Source organism: Trichomycterus rosablanca, chromosome 22 (genome assembly GCF_030014385.1).
Source record: "Trichomycterus rosablanca isolate fTriRos1 chromosome 22, fTriRos1.hap1, whole genome shotgun sequence".
Lineage (NCBI taxonomy): Eukaryota > Metazoa > Chordata > Actinopteri > Siluriformes > Trichomycteridae > Trichomycterus > Trichomycterus rosablanca.
This window is the reverse complement of record NC_086009.1, coordinates 8,353,286-8,377,500: the sequence shown is the minus strand read 5'-3', so window position 1 is coordinate 8,377,500 and position 24,215 is coordinate 8,353,286. Positions and strand designations below refer to the sequence as shown.

The 24,215-nt window shown below is 43.4% G+C and overlaps 1 protein-coding gene across 1 annotated transcript in view; it reads right to left on the bottom strand.

Moving 5' to 3' along the window:
• Positions 1-9,839, bottom strand: part of slc6a16a (solute carrier family 6 member 16a) — a 24,511-nt gene extending 14,672 nt beyond the window's left edge. Inside the window, exons 1-2 of the mRNA XM_063018582.1 lie at positions 9,754-9,839; positions 9,546-9,615 (exon numbers count right to left, since the gene is read on the bottom strand). The gene's annotated coding sequence lies outside the window, so the exon portion shown is untranslated. The remainder of the gene's footprint in view (positions 1-9,545; positions 9,616-9,753) is intronic.
• Between the last annotated feature and the right edge of the window lie 14,376 nt (positions 9,840-24,215).

Here is a 24,215-nt window from a genome sequence, read left to right as displayed (position 1 = left end):
GTGGAAGTGTTTCTATTTAACAATGTATGTTCCTCACAGATTTAAAAGCTATAACTATAGGACGAATGCCTATACGGACTATGACTGGCTCATCTGAGGGTGAGAATGTCAGAGGGGATTTCTCAGGTTCCTCTCAAGGTTTCTTCCTGTAATTTTAAGGCAGTTCTTCCTTGCCACTTTGCCCTTGGCTTGCTCAACTGCGATTTTTGGTCCGTCAGTCCTGGATTCTGACATTGTCTATTGTAAAAAGCAAACATGTCAATGGAGTGTGTGTTAGTCGTGGCCTTCTTCGGTCAAGAATGGAGGTCAGAAGTAGTAGAGAAAGTTGTGCAAAATGCAATCAGGTAATTGGATATGACTAGATTGTGAGGAAAATTGGAAAGAATGCATAAAAGTAAAGATTTGCCAGCTCCTCTGTTGGCAACCTGCTTTTATTCTAAAGCAGTAATGCCAGGCTGGTTTTCTGCTGCAAAAAAATACAACAGGAGTAGTACAGTCCTCGATATAAGCTGAGACTCTCAGTAAGAATCCGCCGCTGGTCGGAGAAACAATGCGGCGTGTTGGAAGAGGCGTGTCTTAGGCTATGGCCATTCTCGTCCAGGGAAGGCATTGAGCAGCATTCAGAGGTATCCAGAAAGCACAAAGTAATTTTATACATCCAAAAAGGGGGAAATAATAGCATAATTATTAATAACAGAACATAAATAAAGTTTTATACATCTAGTGTTTAAATGCCCAAGATGGGCCGCTCAGGTGGCGCAGCGGTAAAATACGCTAGCACACCAGAGCTGGGATTTCGAATACATCGTATCGAATCTCAGCTCTGCCACCCGTCTGGGCTGGGCGGCTATATGAACGACGTTTGGCTGTTATGCAATTATGACCTCTGCTGGCTGATTGATGGCGTCTGCACAGAGTAGAGGAATAATGCTGATCAAGGTGTGGCTCTCCGTGCACAAGGCTGACTGGCATGAGAACTCGTCTCGTGCAGGTGAAAAGATGCAGTCGGGTTCTGCTCACGTGTCGGAGGGGGCGTGTCAGTTCGCTCTCCTCAATCGGAGGCGGGGGTCAGCACCAGTAGAGGGTAAAAATTGGACATGCTAAAAATATGGAGAAAAAGGAAGAAAATGCTTTAAAAAATGGCCCAAAATAAAAAAAAATTAATAGCCCAAAATATAAAGGCAAGATCAAATAAACAGACAGAACCATAATACCTGATTTGCCAGTAAATGACACGTTAGCCGCTCAGGTGGCGCAGCGGTAAAAAGACACGCTGCAACCAGAGCTGGATTCTGAGTACCTCGTATCGAATCCAGCTCTGCCTTACCAGTCCGAGGCTGAGTGGCTGTATGAGCAACGATTGGCCGGTTGCTCAGTTGGGGGGGGTGGGACAAAGAACCGGATGTGGTTCACTGTCAGAATGCGATTACGACCTCTGCCGGCTGATTAGAGGCGCTTGCACAGAGATGAGGTAGAGTGCCCTTAGGGTGTGTCTCTCCGCATGCAACGCTAGGTGGCGCCACACTCATCAATGTGTGGGTGGCAAAAATGCATCCGGCTGCTGCCCATGTTTCGGAGGGGATGTGGGTTAGCTTCGATCTCCTCGGTCAGGGCAGGGTTCGGCATAGACAGAGAGGAAGCACGATGCAAATTGAACAATTGGATGCGCTAAAGGGGGAGAAAAAACGACACGTAAATGACACGTGTTAAACATGGCGTTAAAACCCAAATAAATAACAATAAATAAATAAATAAATACTGTTCTAGGCCTTCCATCCATGTAGATGGGGGCATCATCATGCTTGAAAGGATCACCTTTGTCAAAATAAAAAAGGTTTGCTCAAAATGACCTGGTATCAACTAGCAGAGAGCCTTTCCTCTTAGGGATTAAGTAAACCCAAACCCTGCAAACCCCCCCTAGCGTCAACACATACTATTTCTCTACGCCTTTAATTACCCTTTTCTCTAATTTGTTATCCATCTGTAGATAATCTGTAGATTACGTACTGGCAGGTATTGTGCTTTCCCGAGTGAAATTGGGTGGAGCTGCCCTCCCGGTGCCTTCTAGTGTAAATATTTCAGCCAGCGCAGCCCCACATACCACAGTGAGATGTAAAAACGAAAAGTAAATACACAGACGTGTGTATATATATATATATATATATATATATATATATGCCAAGGACCTTCTCCTTTTCCTCATCCTTCCTGTACATCAGTGCTGGGCCTCTCCAAAGAACATAATACTAAGAACTACTGTGTTGCTTTTTCGATGTCACCCAGCAAAACAGAGATTTTAAATTCTACTATTCTATAGTACACGCAAGCTATCGGTTGCAGAAACTGTATTATCACTTAAAGGATAACCTTTTTTTTTTAATTACATTTGGACCGAGCGCAACAGTACTATTGTGTGTAACTGTAATATAAAACCATCTGTAACAACCTGCTAGGTCTCAGGTACAGATAATACTAAAATCTTACACGTGGCGAAGCAGGATAATTCGCTAGCACACCAGGGCTGGAATTATAACCCCAATGGGTTCGAGTCATCGGCTCTGCTACCAGTGGGCTGGGCACCATTGGCGTATAGGGGTTCCCAAGCTCCACAATCGGCAGAAACTCAACACCTTAATGCTGGCATTGTTCAAACAGACAAAAAAAGAACCTATGAAAGACTTTTGTGGACAGATAAAACAAAGATTAGAGAACATAGGTGAGGTAATCGAACCAAGTAACACCAGCCACGTTTACATCGACAATCCGAGTAATAGCTCAGTTGGAATAAAATACGGCCATGTATACGCCTCATTCGGGAGTAAATTAGTCCGAATGAGGTCATTCCGAATCCAATTTCTATGCAATTGAACAAGGTGGGTAATGTTTAACAAATCCGTTGTTAAAATAATAGCCATGTAAAACCCTGTATCTGATTCCCAAGCGAAAAGCTTAAGTACGTTCTGCACATGTGCATTGGGGGCATACCGGGGGCCAAAAAAAATTGGTCGGCATAGATGCAGTATTTTTATCTAAATGGGAATGAGATATATACACTGATCAGCCATAACATTAAAACCACCTTCTAGTTTCTACACTCACTGTTTATTTTATCAGCTCCACTGACCACATAGAAGCACTTTGTAGTTCTACACTTACTGACTGTAGTCCATCTGTTTCTCTGCATCCTTTGTTAGCCCCCTTTCATGCTGTTCTTCAATGGTCAAGACCCCCACAGGACCACCACAGAGCAGGTATTATTTGGGTGGAGGATCATTCTCAGCACTGCACTGACACTGACATGGTGGTGGTGTGTTAGTGTGTGTTGTGCTTGTATGAGTGGATCAGTTTATAAACACCTCACTGTCCCTGCTGGACTAATAATAGTCCACCAACCAAGGCAGCGTCCTGACCACTGATGAAGGTCTAGAAGATGACCAACTCAAACAGCAGCAATAGATGAGCGATCGTCTCTGACTTTACATCTACAAGGTGGACCAACTAGGTAGGAGTGTCTAATAGAGTGGACAGTGAGTGGACACGGTATTTAAAAACTCCAGCAGCATTGCTGTGTCTTATCCACTCATACCAGCACAACACACACTAACACACCACCACCATGTCAGTGTCACTGCAGTGCTGAGAATGATCCACCACCTAAATAATACCTGCTTGTTGGTCGTGTGGTCCTGACCATTGAAGAACAGCATGAAAGGGGGCTAACAAAGCATGCAGAGAAACAGATGGACTACAGTCAGTAATTGTAGAACTACAAAGTGCTTCTATATGGTAAGTGGAGCTGATAAAATGGACAATGTGTGTAGTGGGAGTGCAGCGTGGGTCTGGTTCTCATGGCGCCAATCTATCAGAAGGCTTTGGCAACCAAACCACCAATGCCCCGCAATAGATACCAGTCTGGCCGATAGCAACGCTGAGATTTGAACCGGAAATGATTCTTTTCTTCATATAATTGATTTTATAAATGTAGTAACATGGAGTTTGGCTGAAACCCTTAAATGCAGTGTCCAGATATGTTTGGTAATATTATGCATGATATCATGTCCATTCTGGACCCTGGCCACTTGACGAGGCTATTTACAGGTACTGAGTGTAAGGGGTGTCTAGGAAATTGGAAAATCATGGACAGAGGGTGGTCACAGATCACGGGATGAGATCTGACTTGGTGTTTTATTACAAGATGAATGACCTTGTCTACCGTCCCACTGTTCCTTATGGTCTTCGTTCATACTGTTTTTTTCATACTACCCAGCATTCTGCTTTTCAGCCAGCCTCTATAATTGCTGACGCACTGACACACCCCTTTTCTGCCCTACACACCCCTTTTTCTTTGCCCAGCAGTGTTATGTACTTTTCCACTCCTGCTCATGAGGTGATGTGGGATTTATGTGCTTCACATTAAAAGTGTAAGCCTGTCCAGGGGTGTTGACATGCCACATGAAGTTTTGGATTGCACCGCATGAACGGGTTGTGTCACTCAAATTAGTTGAACTAATATAACCTTTTTATGGCCTGTCAGCCACCTTATTTTTTATTTTTTTTGCTATTTATTCTCATTAGTAACCTGAGCGGTCTCAAAGCAGGAGTCACTGTATTTAATTACACTGTATTTAATTTATTTTTCATTTTAAATCCTACAAATGGACACAGATTTGTTTGACGGCAGCATCATCAAGTCATTAACCTTCTCATGTTACAAGATTCACCCAGAACTAAGCACCACATGGTCATAAATCAAAGCTCTGAATGACTAATTATACACTGCCTGGCCAAAAAAAAGGTCACCACCTGGATTTAACTAAGCAAATAGGTAAGAGCCTCCTATTGGATAATTACTGCATGGGTGATTGTTTCAGCTGGCAACAAGTTATTTAACCCTAACTGATGCAGTGAGTAGCTTCTCATTTGTTAAACAACCATGTCGGTCATGGAAAAGATGTTAATCTGTTTCAGAAGGGTCAAATTATTGGCATGCATCAAGCAGAGAAAACATCTAAGGAGAAGTTGAAACTACTAAAATCAGGTTGAGAACTGTCCAACACATTATTAAAAAGTGGAAGGACAGTGAGGAAACATCATCTTCGAGGAAGGAATGTGGTCGGAAAAAAATCTCGAATGATCGTGATCGGCGATCACTTAAACGTTTGGTGGAATGAAATAGTAGAAAAACTCCAGTAGAACTCAGGGAAATGTTTAATAGTGAAAGTAAGAGCATTTCCACACGCACAATGCGAAGGGAACTCGAGGGATTGGGACTAAACAGCTGTGTAGCCTTAAGAAAACCACTTGTCAGTGAGACTAACCGGCAAAAACGGCTTCAATTTGCTAGGGAGCATAAAGATTGGACTCTGGAGCAATGGAAGAAGGTCATGTGGTCTGATGAGTCCAGATTTACCCTGTTCCAGAGTGATAGGCATCAGGGTAAGAAGAGAGGCGGCTGAAGTGATGCACCCATCATGCCTAGTGCATGACATTCATAGCTTCATTAAAACACCCTGCCCCAAAGGAATAAAGACATCAAATGCCACCGCTAAAAACAAATTCTAAAAATATTACCCAATTCAAACCAAATTTATAGCTTTATTACAGCACTTATTCCCCAACGATGAAACAACAAATGCCGCCTTCCAAAACAAACTCTGAAAATACTGACAGATTCAAACAAGGTAAAATTTATAGATTTAGTGCAACACCCTGTCCCAAGGGAAAAATAATTCAATAATACATGTTTTTTTGTTTATTTTTTGTTTTGTTTTTAATTATCTATGTTTTCCCACTTTTTCCCCCCAATTTTTATCCCTATTCTACTCATGTCAAATTACCCTGATTGCGTCCTCTATACTGATTCGACCCTTTTGTCGCTGACTGAGGACGCCGCTCAACTGACTTGCACCCCCTCCGGCACGCAGTCAGTACAGCCTGCATTTTTCACCTGCACGAGCCGAGTTCATACACCGAGAGACACTGCGCACGGAGGGTCACACCCCCCTCAATGTTATTCCTCAGCCCTGTGCAAGCGCCGTCAGTCAACCAGCAGGGGCCGCAGTCGTACCAGTCATGAGGACCTATGCTCCGACTCTACCCCTAACCCTGAACAACCCGCCGCCCAGCCCAGTCGGAAAGGCAGAGCTGTGTTTCGATACGATGTATCTAGAAACCCAACTCTGGTGCGCTAGCGTACTTTACCGCTGCGCCACCTGAGCGGCAATAATACATGTTTTTAAAAGCAGTGGAGTTTATTTCTGGAGTTATTACAAACCCCATTACAAAACCCAACCCTGCGCAGGCGCCATCAATCGGCCAGTAGAGGTCGTAATTGCACCAGTTATGGGGAACCCTGGTCCGGCTTACCCACCCTGTAAACAACAGCCAGTCGTTGTTCATGTGGCCACCCAGCCTAGCTGGATGGCAGAGCTGAGATTCCATACGATGAAATCCCAGCTCTGGTGTGCTAGCGTATTTTACCGCTGCGCCACCTGAGCGGCCTGGAACGTTGATATTTTGTAATTGGCATTGGTAACAAGTAAGGGAATCGTGGTTGGGTATACAATGAGGATCCACCAAAGGATCAGTCTTTACAGGGAATGATGGGTCATGGCTCACATATTGCAAATTATTTAGGTCTATTACCATCTACTGCACATAACATTGTGGACAGATTCAGTGACTATGCAGAAATCTTAGTCTATGTAGGGTAAAGCCTAAAATAATTAAAGAATGTAGGTGACAATCAAGCCCTCAAATGGCACTGCTAAAGAAATATGCTACTGTGATGATTATAGTTACAGTTCTCTGGGCTCAAGCTTATCTCAGATGGACCAAAACAAACTATGGTCATGTTTCAGCTCGTTTTTCTCTGTACCAAAAACAAAAAGGACCATCCAGACTGTTATCAGAGAAAGGTGCAAAGGCCAATATCTGGCATGGTATGGGGGTGCATCAGCGACCACAGCATTGGTAACTTGCATATTTGTGAAGGTACCATTAGTGGAGGTATATATTTTAGAGAGACACACGCTGCCATCAAGGTGACGTCTTTTCCCGGGAAGTCCTCGGTTATTTCAACAAGACGATGCCAGTCCTCATTCTACAACAGTGTGACTTTACAGACACAGAGTGTGTGTGCTTGACCGGCCTGCCTGCAGTCCAGATCTGTCTGTTATTGAAAATGTATGGTGCATCATGAAGAGGGGAATCAGACAATGCCTACCACAATTTAGCATAGCCAATTGGTCTTCTGCTGCTGGAGACCCTGATAACATCCAAGGAGGGTATATTTGCCAAGTACACTCACTCACAGTCCACCAACCCTTCTTATGCCTCAGTGAGTTCCCTTGTGAGGCCTTCCTACAAAGGAAGTGTCACACACTTATCTCTGCCTTTCTCCATCTCTGTACAGACGCCTCGGGCTACTAATCAGGGTCCCTACACGGCGTCAAAGACCCCACCCCCACTTTGGTCGGCTGGGTGTCCTCTATCAGGCACAATTGACTGTGACTGCGGCAAACAAAAAAAGACCGGACTAGTGTGTTGCAGGCAGTAAATTCTAAATGTGTTTGTACACGTTTTTACGAACTACATTCATATTGATCAGTGAAAACATTGGAAATTTTTTACTTTCTACTTTTGTCAGTTAAATAAAGATTCAAGAACATTAACAAATCACAAAACGTCCCAACTTTTCAAGTTTGCAAATGAGGTTTGTGGCATGTTGTTGCAAGTCTTAACATTCTGACAAGAAGACAGGTGTCAAATGCACTGCAACTTTTCTAAAAAAAAATGGAACACCATTCTAACAGTATATTCCCTTAGTCGATGTTTTGATGAGCACTACGTGAAACAGCAAACAGTCTTCCATACATGTTTAGTTTAATTGAGATCTGGTAACTGAAGCCATTGCATATAATAGATCATAAAACCATTTACTTAAGTGAATCTGATACTACAGTACTAATGATTGTTGTACTACTACAAGTACCGTATATATACAATAATAACTATTGTTCTACTACTTACTAATAATAACAATAGTAATGCGCTCAGTTAGACATCTACACAGAAATTATTGGATATTTTTGGGCAGTTAGATGGCCGAAGCCCTGTGATGGATTGGCACACGGTCCAGGGTATTCCTGCTTTGCGCCCAGTGTTTCCCTGTAGAAGTGGACCTGCTACAAACCTGACTAGCTGAAAGTGTTCATCTAAATAATATGTAATAAAAATAATAATAATTGTTAATATTATTATTATAGATATTGTAATATGCCAACTATATACTGCTACTAGTACCACTAATAATAATAATAAATATTGTAGGACTCTTGATGTCTAACTACTGCTACTGTTACTACTACCACCACCAATAATAATAACAATAATAATATAAATAATAATAATAACTATTGTTGGTCTCTGACTACTACTGCTACTTCTACTACTACCACTAATAATAATAATAATAATAATAATAATAGTAATAAATATTGCAGGACTCTTGACTACTACTGCTACTGTTACAACAACCACTAATAATAATAATAATAATAATAATAAATATTGCAGGACTCCTGACTGCTACTGTTACAACAATCACTAATAATAATAATAATAATAATAACAAATATTGCAGGGCTCTTAACTACTAGCTACTGTTACAACAACCACTAATAATAATAATAATAATAAATATTTTAGAACCCTTGACTACTACTGCTACTCTTACAACAACCACTAATAATAATAATAATAATAACTATTGTTGGTCTCTTGACTACTACTACTACTACTGTTACAACAACCACTAAGAATAATAATATTAATGATAATAATAATAATAACTATTGTATGATTCTTGACTATTATCCTTACTGCTACTGCTACTACTACACCAATAATAATATTAATAACAACAACAATAATAATAATAATAATGACTACTGTATGACTCTTGACTACTACCCCTGCTGCTACTGTTACTGCTACCACTAATAATAATATAATAATAATTATTATTATAATAATGACTACTGTAGGACTCTGACTGCTACTTCCACTACTACTACTACCACTAATAATAATAATAATAATAATAAATTTTATTTATAATGCACTTTACATTTGAAAACAAATCTCAAAGTGCTACAGAAAAAGAGTAATATAAAAAAATAAAAAATCATGAAATATTAAACAAATATAAACATCATAGCATCATGAGACATACATCATAAAATCAGCGGTTATTTAAGAGTCGTAACATTTTAATAATAATTATTATTATTATTACATAATAATAATTATTATTATAATAATGACTACTGTAGGACTCTGACTGCTACTTTCACTACTACTACTACTACCACTAATAATAATAATAATAATAATAATAATAATAATAATAATAATAAACTGCACTTTTAAGGACACATGAACCACTGTAGTCACAACTTTAATGAAACAAATCCAGTAACACACTGTCAGTCAGTATTTATCTAATCAGCTCACACTAATGAAAGTTAATAAAGTGTACTTACTCTCAGTTCAGTCACTGCCCCCAAGCCCAGTAAAGACCAGTCTGAAACGTGGTCACTCAGTCTGTCTGACCTGTACAGCACAAAAGTACTCATTACTTCTATTCATTTCAGTATACTGCTACACTGTTGAGAATTGCCTGTTGGTGCTTACATGCCAATACTAAAATGATGCATGAATGAACTCTGAGAGAAAACACTGTAACTTTACCTCGGTGTGTTTGGGGAAGTTGTTCTTTTGACTCACAGCAGTTCTCTGCTCGCCACGTTTCACTATAGTCTCGGTTCACTCGGTGCTCGCCGCTCGACCATTGCAGCTCAACTAACGGGATCGAGTGAGTGTATGTATGTGCGCGTGCGTGTGTGTGTGCGCGCGTGTGTTTAATGCCGCTCCTCCTCCAGCGTGGAGAGATCAATATAGATCAACTTCTGTTCAACATTCCTCAAGAACTTCACATGTTAAATAGAACCGTCTACAGAGTCTCAGCAGTAGGCGTGGCTGGAAGAGTGGAGTTCCATACAAGACCAAGTGCTAGGCAGTAACAGACTCTAAAGGAGTCTGAAGGACTCATTAGAGGTCGATATAAAGCTTCAGTGGTTACAAGCTGTAGGACTGTGAGAGGCTTCAGTGCTCTTATTCACAAACTTTCTGCACCGACCGGGTGTTACGTCATTATACTGCAGGTCTCGTGCACCGACCGACCGCACGAGGACGCTATGGCTATAATAATAATAATAATAATAATATTCAACCAATAATAACATAGACATTAATAATAATAATAATAATAATACTATTAATAACAAAAATATGAATATTAATAATAATAATATAGTAATAGTAATAATAATAATAATAACAATAACATCAACGATAATAATGATAATAATAATAATATCAATAACAGTACAAGTAATAATAATACAATAATAATAATAACATGAATAAAAACAAGAATAACAACAAGAATAATAACAATAGTAATAATAATATTAATAACAATAGCAACAACAATAATAGCAATGTTAATAATAATAATAACAAATAATAATAACATCTACAATAATAATATCAATAACAGTAAAAGTAATAATAATAATAACAATAGTAATAATAATACAATAATAATAATTTAAATAAAAATAATAACAAGAATACAACAAAAATAATGACAATAATAATAACAATATTAGTAATGATAATAATAATAGAAACAACAAAAATAGCAATGTTAATAACAATGATTATTATTATTATAATAAATAATAATAACAATAACATGAACGATAATAATAATAATAGCAATAACAGTAAAAGTAACAGCAATAATAATAACAATAGTAATAATAATACAATAATAATAATTTAAATAAAAATACAACAAGAATAATAACAATATTAATAACAATAATAATAACAACAATAATATCAGTAATGATAAAAATAATAATAGAAACAACAGTAATAGCAATGTTAATACAATGATAATTATTATTATAATAAATAATAATAACATCAACGATTATAATAATAATAATATTAATAACGAAATTAATGACAACAACAATAATAACAATATTAATTTTAATAATAATAACAATAACATCAATGATAATAATAATAATAATAATAACAGTAAAATTAACAACAACAATAATAATAGTAATAATAATAAAATAAGAACAATAACAAAATTAATGACAACAACAATAATAACAATATGAATTTTAATAATATTAACAATAACATTAACGATAATAATAATATTAATAACAGTAAAAGTAACAACAACAAAAATAATAGTAATAGTAATAATAATAAAGTAAGAACAATAACAAAATTAATGTCAACAGTAATAATAACAATATACATTTTAATAATAATAACAATAACATCAACAATAATAGCAATATTAACAATAATAATAATAGTAATGTTAATAATAATAACATTAGCAACAACAATAATAACAATGTTAATAATAATAATAATAATAGCAACAATTAGAATCAACCCTAATAAATGTAGTGCACAAGGCAAGATTTTGGCTGGTGCTCCATGCATCATTCATTGTGTGTATATACTCACACATACACTGCAAAGTTTTAGTATTAAACAGTAAAACAGTATTAAACAAGTGACATTAAATAAATAATAAATACAATATAAGTACAGTATTAATAATATATTACGCAAAACACTATATTAATACTATTTTCTTTACCCTGCCTTTGTAAATCTTGCGTTCAAGTATGACTGTCTTTCCAAGGGTCATTATCCTGTTTGAACTTATTCAACTTTTTGGCTGATTTTATTATGGTTGTGCTGAGGAACTTTCCACTTTATTCACTTACTGCAATGTACCAGTTCTGTTGGCAGCAAAACAGCACCAGGGCGTAATAGTACCACCAGCAGGCTGACAGTAGATGCACTGTTGTTGGGTTTAAATGTCTTACCTGTTCTGCTCCAAACACTTCTAGTCATTAGGGCTGGTTAACTTGTTATTAATAATATTTTTTTTTAAACAAACTATTTTTGTCCTAAAGGCTTTTTTTTCTGCTTATTTGTTAGTGTTATAATATGATAGCAGCTCATTCATGGCAGACTTGTTCATGTGGTTTTTGGATCACATCAAACAACCTGGACACATGAAGTGGATTTGAGTTTGGGTTTCCCTTCTGACCTTTTATAAGAGACCACTGTTCCATATACTGTATACTTACAGATAATTGTTAATACAGATAATCCTGGGACCTAAAGGTACTTAGAAATAGTTCCAAATAAGACCGTAACCACAATATATATTGAAGGGGTGATTTAGTGATGTTTGTTTGTTTGTTTATTAGGATTTTAACATCATGTTTTGGACATGCAAACTCCACACTGAAAAGACCCGGACTGCCCCAGCTGGGGATCGAACCCAGAACCTTCTTGCTGCGAGTCGACAGTGCTACCAACTTAGCCCCCGTGCCAGATGTAGTGATATAAGAATTATAAATATGCATATTCCACTCACTAGCTTTGCGTATGTTATGCCAAGTTCGCACTACACGACTTTCCAAGTCGTCAGGTCGCTGTACAGTTCACACTACACAACTGGATCTCTTGTAATCGGGAGTCTTTCAGGTCGGTGTGGCTTTCACACTACATGACAGATCGTGTAATGTGAAACCCCTTATCGCTGATCAATCACCAACTGGAATCGCAGGCGAGCTTCTCTGGTCTACCAAACTATGTTTTGTCATGAGAGAAGTGACGAGGGGTTTAAAGATACCATGTACAAAAATACATGTCAACAAGTAGCAAGCGATCAAAGTTTGTGCGCTGATGTGAAAAATAAATGAATATGAGTGGATTGGGCTGCGCGACCAGCAGGGATTGTCTGTTCTGTAGTGAGTTGGAGGTTAATAGATATTTTTTGCAATGCAACGTTGGTGTTATGTCTTGTAGAGAATGATAAGGTCAGAAATACTGTAAAACTTGAGTGTCTGCCCCTGTCCCCTCACCCCATCCGTATCTTGCCTTCAAATGGGCTGTTCGACACCGCACTCATTGCCAGTCGGCCGACTCATATCCAGATATTAAGCAAGCTAGATATCTCTCTTCCGGTGAGCGGCTCAGATCGAGTTGTTGTTGAGCAGTTCACACATAGCGATTGAGAGCCGAGTTTCGATTGCGGAGAGAACACCGAGTTGCTCCCGAGCCAGCAAATCAGAGCAAAAATCATGTAGTGTGAACTAAGCATAAGGATCCGTCAGTGTTCCTATGAATGTATAGAATGTTATACTGTAGAATAGCAAGACCTCCCCCAACACCACGCTCGTGGATTTAGCAGCCCTCCTACCCCCTAATATTCAGTTCATGGCTACTGCCTTGGTTCCAAGTGACATTCCTGACAACTTAATCTACTTTCTAAAATCTGTACTAAGCTTAAATCCCTTCATTGTTATGATTTGTGACTTAGCTTATGTAGTCAGAATGTAGTCACAATAGCCCTATTGATACAGTATGGGCACGGAAAAGTCACTAGGTGTTGTTAGTCATACACACTAATGAGGAATTACATGTTTGTAATTGTATGTTTAATGCCCAAGCAGAGTGTCTTTAGTTCATATCAAGTACGTCTACAAGCACCTAAGTAATTACATTCCTTTAATACCTTAAAAAGAAAAGAGCTGGTTAGACAGGCTTAGCTAAAACACTGACATGTAAGAGCAGAAGTATGACGGCGTCTGGCAGTCATGTAAGATTCCAGTATGTGTATTTGTCTCTTTATAACATGTTTATAAGTAGGTACAGTAATCTTTTACATCGTGAAAGAGGTGCAGTCATGCATACATGTAGAAAAATGTACTTCTTTTTTATTATTTTACTCAACTGATGTACTTTTGTATTTCCTGGAAATTACCGATCAGGCAGGGAGTCAAAACAAAGACAGAGCGTGAGACAGAGAGACAGACAGAGAGGCAGAAAGTGAGACAGTGAGAGTGTGAAAGGTTGGGTGAAGGCTGACAGGTTTTCTTGTTTTTCTTGTTTCTTGCATTTCTCGTCGAGGTGTAAACAGAGAATGTCAGAGTGACGCTCGTCTACACACGGTAGGATATTAAAACTACTTTTTTAATAGAATTGTATTAAAAGGACAGCAAAAAATATATTACAACTGTCTGGTTGACATTATATTTCTTACTAAAGAATGTACAGTATAAGTAATGAATATTAGCTCCTTATTTTTACAATGTAACTTGACAACAGGTTGTGAATGTGATACATTAAATACATTGGACAGCTTATTATATAATGATTTATTAATATGCTGTTTTAAAAGAGTGCAAAATTGAGTTTGTGTGTGTGTGGGTGTGTCCGTAACGATATTTATTCTTCCCTGGCTTTTAAATAACCTTTAAACAGGAATGTACAAGTGTGTTTATCAGATCTTGCACACACAGGCTACTTATGATAGTTAAAATACACTTGTGGTACTGTAAAATGACATTCAGTTTGTTGCTTTATTCGTAACATAGAGACGCAATGTTCTCCTTGAATCTAATACATGTAAGTAGTTGAGGTTTCTGGTTCAAGCCCCACATTGCTACTATTGGGTCCATGAGCAAGGCCTTTTACCCTCAATTGATTGCACTGTATTCAGTCACAATTGTTAGTGCTTTGAATGAACGTGGCTGCTAATGCACCATGCTGGTTAAAAACAAAAGAAACTTCATACAACAGTGCTTCATACATCAATAAACACCGATCAGCCATTTTATCAGCTCCACTTACCATATAGAAGCACTTTGTAGTTCTACAATTACTGACTGTAGTCCATCTGTTTCTCTTGATGCGTTGTTATCCCCCTTTCATGCTGTTCTTCAATGGTCAGGACCCCCACAGGACCACCACAGAGCAGGTATTATTTGGGTGGTGGATCATTCTCAGCACTGCAGTGGCACTGACATGGTGGTGGTGTGTTAGTGTGTTAGTGTGTGTTGTGCTCATGGAGTTTTTAAACACCTCACTGTGACTGCTGGACTGAGAATAGTCCACCAACCAAAAATATATCCAGCCAACAGCTCCCTGTAGGCAGCATCCTGTGACCACTGATGAAGGTCTAGAAGATGACCAACTCAAACAGCAGCAATAGATGAGCGTTCGTCTCTGACTTTACATCTACAAGGTGAATCAACTAGGTAGGAGTGTTTAATAGAGTGGACAGTGAGTGGACACGGTATTTAAAAACTCCAGCAGCGCTGCTGTGTCTGATCCACTCATACCAGTACAACACACACTAACACACCACCACCATGTCAGTGTCACTGCAGTGCTGAGAATCATCCAACACCTAAATAATACCTGCTCTGTAGTGGTTTTGTGGGGGTCGTGACCATTGAAGAACAGGGTGAAAGCAAGTTAAAAAGGTATGAAGAGAAACAGATGGTCAGTAATTGTAGTACTCCTCTATGGTAAGTGGAGCTGATACATTGCAGAAACAAGGAGGTTGCTAACAACCCCCTAAAGAGTTTCTGAAACTGCATTTCATTGGCTCTGTAGTTGTACTCTGCACAATGACAAAGTTGAATCTAATCTAATCTAATGTACAGATAGTGTTAAAACAAAATTCCTAAGATCGTTGCGCCGTGATATGTGCTAAATATTTTGTTTGTGAAAGAATGACATTTAAAAATAGAAGTTTCCCCATTGCAGAAATGTTCAGCATTTCAGTTCCAGCTGTCACTTTTTTTTCCACACTCTGTGGCTTCACTTACATTACACATACATACTTACATACACATAATCCCCTAACTAAATTTGTTAAACCACACACATTTAAAACACCCGAGCAACAACCTGAGTTGCAATAGCAGCCCTATAATCATATCACAGCATAACAGCAGTTTGGGACACTATAGCAACCACTTGTAACACCATAGCAACTACCTACTTGCATCCGGGTGGCACAGTGGCTAAGTGGGTCGCCTCACAGCAAGAAGGTCCTGGGTTCGATCTCCAGATGGGGCGGTCGGTCCGGGTCCTTTCTGTGTGGCGTTTGCATGTTCTCCCCGTGTCTGCGTGGTTTTCCTCTGGGTGCTCCGGTTTCCTCCCACAGTCCAAAGACTGTGAACTGATGAATCTTGTGCAATGAGTAACAAAACCCCACATATTTAGAACACCCGAGCAACAATCATAGCCATATCACAGCAAAAGAACAGCCTGGGATACTATAGCAACCATTTAAAACACTCTAGAAACCACCTGTAACACCATAGCAACTACCTACTAGCATCCTTGCGACCACTTGTATTGCCATGACAAAAACATAGCCACACTATAGAACCACTTGGCATACCACAGCAACTATCTGTAACACCATAATAAACACTTTCCAACATCAATCAGAAGTATTAACTCTAACACATTTTAAACATCCTAGCAACCACTTTCATTGTCATTGCAACCACCTAGCCATACCTTAAAAACCACATGAAACATCTTAGTAACAGGGCATTGGCAGCTCAGCGGTTCAGATACTTGACTAGTCATTTGAAGGTTGTCGGTTCAAGCCCCATCACTGCTAAGTTGCCACTGTTGGGCCCCTGAGCAAGGCTCTCAACCCTCAATTGCTCAAACTGCATTAAATGATAATTGTAATTCGCTTTGGATAAAAGCTTCTGATAAATCCCACATGTAAATGTAAATGTAGTGACCAAAAGAAACAAGAGATAAACAACTTATAACATGTATAACATAGCAACCGTATAGCATCAACTTAACAACCAGTTAGCAAATAGATAAGATAATATAGCTTTTACCTAGCAACCACCTAGCTACCTTTAAGCAACATCATGCAAGCCTTTTATAGTTCCTTCAGGAAAGACAAATCTAGTTTATCTTGTTTTTCTGATGAATATCTGTTAGGGTGCCTGCGACGTTTGGTGATAGTACCATCAGGTCACAGCGTCGCAGGCGTTACAGAACAACAAAGAGCTCGGCCTTAAATACTAGGCCAGCTCATTAGGTGCTAACGCGCGGCACCTGTGATTCCCCTATTTAAGGGGGTGTCATCTGGTTGCCGGCGTCGCACCTTTCTCTTTATTTCGGTACAGTACTGCTCAAGTCGCTTCGTTTTTCAGGGACAGTTTTGGGTAGCCCCGGGCGCTTTGTAGAGCGGCGGGTGTGTACGTCGAAAGGCGGAGGTATTATAGGATTTTGGTTACCTGGTAGGGAAAGGTGGTGCGACTTCGTACAGCCCTCGCGCTGTCTTTGTTTTGCAGCGCAGCGTTCCTTGCTGGGAATTGCGGTTAGCATTTGGCTATCATTAGCCTCAACCGCATCCTCAGCTCTTCCTCTTTGGCCGTTCTGCCTAGCGGATTCCCCAGATCCGGTTTGGTTGTGTGGGTTGGGCTTCTGCTGCCTCCCGCCGTATTCCCGGTTCGAATCCGCACCTCAGCAGAATCCTTTATTCTTTAACTCTCACACCGGCTCTTCCCAGCGGACTTACCACCGCTGGTGACACGCCGGCCGATTGTTATTGCCTGCTTTTTGTGTTTTATTTTCCCTTAGCGATCTCACTGTTTTTCCCGAGCGCTTGCGTCGGCTACGCCTCCTCTAAAGCGCAAGCGTTATTTCCGTAAACCGCGCTCTAATAGCGCAGCGAGCAGCGCGAACGCCTCGTGACTAGGCGATCCGGGTTCGCGCCTCGCCTCCTGTGTTTTGTTATTTTTGTGTTCTCCCCTCTCATTCAGTTTGCCAGCGGTCCAGCGGCGTCACTCGGCACTTTGCCTGAGTTGTTTTTTGTTTTCGTTATTTCTCTTTGTTCTTATTTATTTGTCATTTAATAAAATCCTGTTTTTTACTCTGCATCCTTGGGTCCGTCTGCATTCCTCATAACAGAAAGGTGCGACCAATAATGGACCCAGCAGAGTCGCCCCCCGTGACTGATGTTTTGCGTCACCAGGGGGTAACCTTGGGCAGACACGAGCTGGCGCTTAATGAGCTCGCCAACCGAATAGCCGAGATCGCCCAGCTGTTGCCGGCATTGGCGGTCAGCTCGGAGCGCCAGTCGCCCTCCACTCCCGCTTCCCCAGCCACCGGACCAGAGACCCCTTTGCCGCCCCCCGAACGTTTCTCGGGTGAGGCAAAAAAGTGCAGGGGGTTCCTCCTCCAGTGCTCCCTCATCTTTGAGTTGCAGCCCGCCCGCTTTCCCTCAGAGCGCTCGAAGGTCGCCTACGTGATCTCATTACTCACTGGCAAAGCCTTAGAGTGGGCCACTGCTCTCTGGGAGCAGGATGCCCCGGAGTGCTTCTCAGAGTCCTCCTTTCGGGAGGCACTCAGGGACACGTTTTTTCACCCAGTGGGAGGAAGAGACGCGGGTCCACGCCTATTAGAGCTGTCGCAAGGGGGGCGATCAGTAGCGGAATATGTGATTGAGTTCCGTACCCTTGCGGCAGAGTGCGGCTGGGATGAAGGGGCGCTGCATGCCATTTTCCACCGCGGGCTGGGGGAGAAGGTCAAAGACGAGTTGGCTACTCGTGAGCTCCCCACCTCACTCAAGGCCTTTTACGCCCTGGCCACCAATATCGACACCAGGCTCCGACAGCGGGCCCGGGAGCGGACGTCGTACCCTCTTGGCGCCCGATTCCCAGGACCGTCCCGTCCGGTGCCCCGTGACCTGGATCCCGAGCCCATGCAGCTAGGGACGACCCAAAGGCCCACCTTACCTTCCGACCCCCCCTCGAGAAGCCGGGCTCGGTTAAACGAGTAGGCCACCCTCGAGGCGGGGAGTCGAGGGTGGGCCGACCCACCATCCCTCAACATGGTTTGTTCCTGGATGCCGTGTTGCTCTGGGGCTCGGGTTCTACGGACCTCCTGGTGTGTGTCGATTCGGGTGCGGTGGAGAGCTTCATCGACCGCCGCCTGGTGCACAGGATGGGGATTGCGCTTCAACCGCTACGGGTGCCCATAACCGTCCACGCTGTGGACGACCGAGCGGTAGCTGGGAGTCCCATAACTTACCAGACGCGTCCCCTCACGATGCGTCTGGGGAACCACGAGGAGCGGATCACCTTTTTGGTGACCCAGGTCCCTCAGCTCCAAGTGGTCCTGGGACACTCCTGGCTCAGAAAGCACAATCCCCAGATCGATTGGGTATCTGGGTCAATCTTTGCTTGGGGAACCAGGTGCCATGACGCATGCTTGCTGCCAGCGAGTATGTCGCCGGCGCCACCATCGTCTGAAGCGATGGCCCCCGATCTGACCCAGGTACCCCCTGTGTACCATGACCTACGTGAGGTCTTTAGCAAGTCCCGGGCGCGGGACTTGCCCCCCCACAGACCCTTTGACTGTGCCATCAACCTGCTTCCTGGCACTACTCCTCCTAGGGGGCGCCTTTTTTCCCTGTCGGCTCCCGAAAGGCAAGCCATGGAGGAGTATGTCAAGGAGGCAATCGATCAGGGGTTCATCCGTCCGTCGTCCTCCCCAGCTGGGGCAGGCTTCTTCTTCGTTGGGAAGAAGGACGGATCGTTGCGCCCCTGTATCGACTATCGGGGTCTGAACGCCATCACGATCAAGGATCGGTATCCACTGCCGCTGATGGCCACAGCTTTTGAAGCACTTCAGCGAGCTACCATTTTTTCTAAGCTCGATTTACGCAGTGCGTATAACCTGATCCGGATCAGGCAGGGGGACGAATGGAAGACTGCGTTCATTACGCCCACGGGACACTACGAGTACCGGGTGAGACCCGCGGTCTTCCAACGCTTTATCAATGAGGCTTTGCGGGAAGCCCTTGATAGATACGTCTATGTATATTTAGACGATATCCTGATCTTTAGCCGGTCCATTGAAGAACACGTTAGGCACGTCCGTCGGGTTCTCCAGCTGTTGTTCGAGCAACGTTTGTTCGTCAAGCTAGAGAAATCCGTTTTTCATGCCCCATCTATTTCATTTTTGGGGTTTATCATTTCCCAAGGTGCCATACGTATGGATCCGGCTAAAGTGAAATCTGTGGAGGACTGGCCAACTCCTAGTTCCGTACGCCAAGTGCAAAGATTTTTAGGCTTTGCAAATTTTTTCAGGCGGTTCATTCGGAACTTTAGCACCGTCGCCGCTCCTTTGACGGCCCTGACAGGCAAGGGACCGTTCAAATGGTCGATGCAGGCCCAGCAAGCCTTTAACAGGCTTAAGACTCTCCTTACCACTGCTCCGGTTTTGCAGTTGCCCGACCCAGAGGAGTCCTTCATAGTAGAAGTAGATGCCTCTGATGTCGGGGTTGGGGCAGTGCTGTCCCAGAGAGAGGGTCCCGAAAAGAAGCTCCACCCATGCGCTTTCTTTTCACATCGTCTAACTCCCGCCGAGCGTAACTACCCGGTGGGGGATAAGGAGCTTTTAGCCATCAAGCTAGCGCTTGATGAATGGCGACATTGGCTTGAGGGGGCGAAGCATCCCTTCCTGATCTGGACAGACCATAAAAATCTGTCGTTTATCCAGCAGGCTAAGAGGATGAACTCCCGGCAGGCTCGGTGGTCCCTATTTTTCAGTCGCTTCCACTTCACCCTGTCTTATAGACCAGGGTCGAAGAATGGCAAGCCTGACGCTTTATCCAGGCAGTGGGAGTCGACCGGACCCAAAACCGAGCCTGAGCCTATCATCCCCCCGAGTCTGATTGCTGCCCCAATGGTGTGGGGCATATCAAAAGTCATTAGGGACGCCCAAGCTGTGGAACCCGACCCCGGTGGAGGTCCACCTGATCGGCTGTTTGTGCCCACTACAGTCCGTCATCAGGTGTTGGAATGGGTCCACGCGTCCCCATTTGCGGCTCATCCAGGAGTTTCTAAGACCCTGGAGCTACTGCGCCGAAGATTTTGGTGGCCGGGGATGGAGATACAGGTCAAGGACTTTGTCCGAGCCTGTGCTATCTGTGCGACTAATAAGAGCACTAGAGAGCGTCCTAGAGGACTTCTCCATCCATTACCAGTACCGTCAAGACCGTGGTCCCATCTGGCACTGGATTTTGTTACGGGCTTGCCCAAATCCAGGGGATTCACGGTGGTACTGGTGATTGTTGACCGGTTCACTAAATCTTGCCTGTTCGTTCCTCTGCCCAAGCTACCGTCTGCCATGGCGACCGCCCAGGCGATACTGCAACATGTGGTGAGAGCACATGGGGTCCCATCCGACATTGTGTCGGATCGGGGCCCGCAGTTTATCAGTCAGACCTGGCGGTCTTTTTGCCAACTCCTAGGGGCAACGGCAAGCTTATCCTCGGGGTACCACCCCGAGTCCAACGGGCAGTCGGAACGGGTTATCCAGGATCTGGGCAAGATGCTTCGGTGCCTCACTGCAGGGAATCCAGCCACTTGGGCGGATAAACTGTTGTGGGCTGAATTCGCCCACAATACCCTGCACCACGCCGCATTAGGAATGTCACCATTTGAGGCACAGTTTGGGTACCCTCCTCCACTGTTTCCCGAGCAGGAACAAGAGGTGGCGGTCCCAACTGTGCGTCAACACATCCGTCGTTGCTGTGCCGCTTGGCGAAAAGCAAGGCAGGCTCTTCTAGCCGCGCAACGCTCCATGAAGCGTACTGCTGATCGCAAGCGGCAGCCGGCCCTCATGTTCCGGCCGGGCCAACGAGTTCTCCTGTCGACGAGGGATCTCCCCGTCAAAGGTGCCCCTCACAAGCTGGCACCCAGGTACATTGGCCCGTTTAAGGTGGTCAGACGGATAAATCCGGTGACATACAGGTTGGAGTTGCCCCCCAGGATGAGGGCACACCCAACCTTTCATGTCTCCCAACTTCGCCCATTTGCGTGCGAGGGAGCTAGACCCCTCCCCCAACCTCCCGCCCCTCGTATCATCCAGGGTGCCCCTGCATTCACGGTCCGCCGCCTCCTGGATAGCAGGAGGGTGCAGGGTAGCACCCAATACTTGGTGGATTGGGAAGGTTACGGCCCCGAGGAGCGTTCGTGGGTACCGGCTCGCCAGATCCTGGACCCCGAACTGATCCGTGAGTTCAGGAGAAACCGAACCGCGGGTCTTGGGACCTCGGGAGCTGTCCCTAGAGGGGGGGGTACTGTTAGGGTGCCTGCGACGTTTGGTGATAGTACCATCAGGTCACAGCGTCGCAGGCGTTACAGAACAACAAAGAGCTCGGCCTTAAATACTAGGCCAGCTCATTAGGTGCTAACGCGCGGCACCTGTGATTCCCCTATTTAAGGGGGTGTCATCTGGTTGCCGGCGTCGCACCTTTCTCTTTATTTCGGTACAGTACTGCTCAAGTCGCTTCGTTTTTCAGGGACAGTTTTGGGTAGCCCCGGGCGCTTTGTAGAGCGGCGGGTGTGTACGTCGAAAGGCGGAGGTATTATAGGATTTTGGTTACCTGGTAGGGAAAGGTGGTGCGACTTCGTACAGCCCTCGCGCTGTCTTTGTTTTGCAGCGCAGCGTTCCTTGCTGGGAATTGCGGTTAGCATTTGGCTATCATTAGCCTCAACCGCATCCTCAGCTCTTCCTCTTTGGCCGTTCTGCCTAGCGGATTCCCCAGATCCGGTTTGGTTGTGTGGGTTGGGCTTCTGCTGCCTCCCGCCGTATTCCCGGTTCGAATCCGCACCTCAGCAGAATCCTTTATTCTTTAACTCTCACACCGGCTCTTCCCAGCGGACTTACCACCGCTGGTGACACGCCGGCCGATTGTTATTGCCTGCTTTTTGTGTTTTATTTTCCCTTAGCGATCTCACTGTTTTTCCCGAGCGCTTGCGTCGGCTACGCCTCCTCTAAAGCGCAAGCGTTATTTCCGTAAACCGCGCTCTAATAGCGCAGCGAGCAGCGCGAACGCCTCGTGACTAGGCGATCCGGGTTCGCGCCTCGCCTCCTGTGTTTTGTTATTTTTGTGTTCTCCCCTCTCATTCAGTTTGCCAGCGGTCCAGCGGCGTCACTCGGCACTTTGCCTGAGTTGTTTTTTGTTTTCGTTATTTCTCTTTGTTCTTATTTATTTGTCATTTAATAAAATCCTGTTTTTTACTCTGCATCCTTGGGTCCGTCTGCATTCCTCATAACAATATCAAACTATTTCTGGACCATTCTGTGTGACAGGCTGCAATAACAATCTCTGTTGTGCTTGTTTCAGAGATGGATGCCTCTAAAGTTCTTCCCAGGAAAGATGCTTTATCCAGACAGTTGTCAGATGCTTCTAGTTCTCGTCCGAAAGGTGTGTAATCTATAACACTTACCATTCCCACAATACTTTACCTTTAGTGCTACCTCGAGACTCAATGTCAGTTGGTTCTGGGAGTGAAGTTGAGTTTTAAAGTCGTTGAGTTTCAAGGTATTTTTTCCCATACGGATGTAAAGGGACAAATGCAGGTTTGTCTTATATGGAAAAAAACTGAACATGTTGAGTTTAAGGTAAGCGATGAGTAAAAGGGTACAAATTTCTCGATGAAGGGCATTGAGTTTCAAAGATTTTGAGTTTAAAGGACGTTGAGTTACAAGACACCACTGTATTTTTTTATATACAGTAGTCTTACACATGTACATATAAATTATGTTGTTTGTTAAACACTGATTAGAAGACCTTGTAGTCAGACTGTAGTCCATCTGTTTCTCTACATGCGTTTTAACCTGCTTTCACCCTGTTCTTCAGTGGTCAGGACCTCCACAGGACCACTGCAGCGTAGGTATTATTTGGGTGGTGGATCATTCTCAGCACTGCAGTGACACTGACATGGTGGTGGTGTGTTAGTGTGTGTTGTGCTGGTATGAGTGGATCAGACACAGCAGCGCTGATGGAGTTTTAAAACATCTTAATGTGCCGCTCAGGTGGCGCAGCGGTAAAAAGAAACGCGCTGCAACCAGGGCTGGATTCTGAGAAGCGTGGTATCGAATCCAGCCTTGCTTTACCGGTTCGAAGCTGAGTGGCTATATGAGCAACGATTGGCCGGTTGCTCATGTGGGGGGTGGGACAAAGAACCGGATGTTGGTCTCTCTCTGTCAGAATGCGATTGCGTTCTCTGCCGGCTGATTGGAGGCGCTTACACAGAGATGGGAGAGGGTGCCCTTAGGGTGTGTCTCTCCGCATGCAACGCTAGGTGGCGCCAAACTCGTCAATGTGTGGGTGGCAAAGATGCATCTGGCTGCTGCTCGTGTTTCGGAGGGGATATGGGTTAGCTTCAATCACCTCCGTC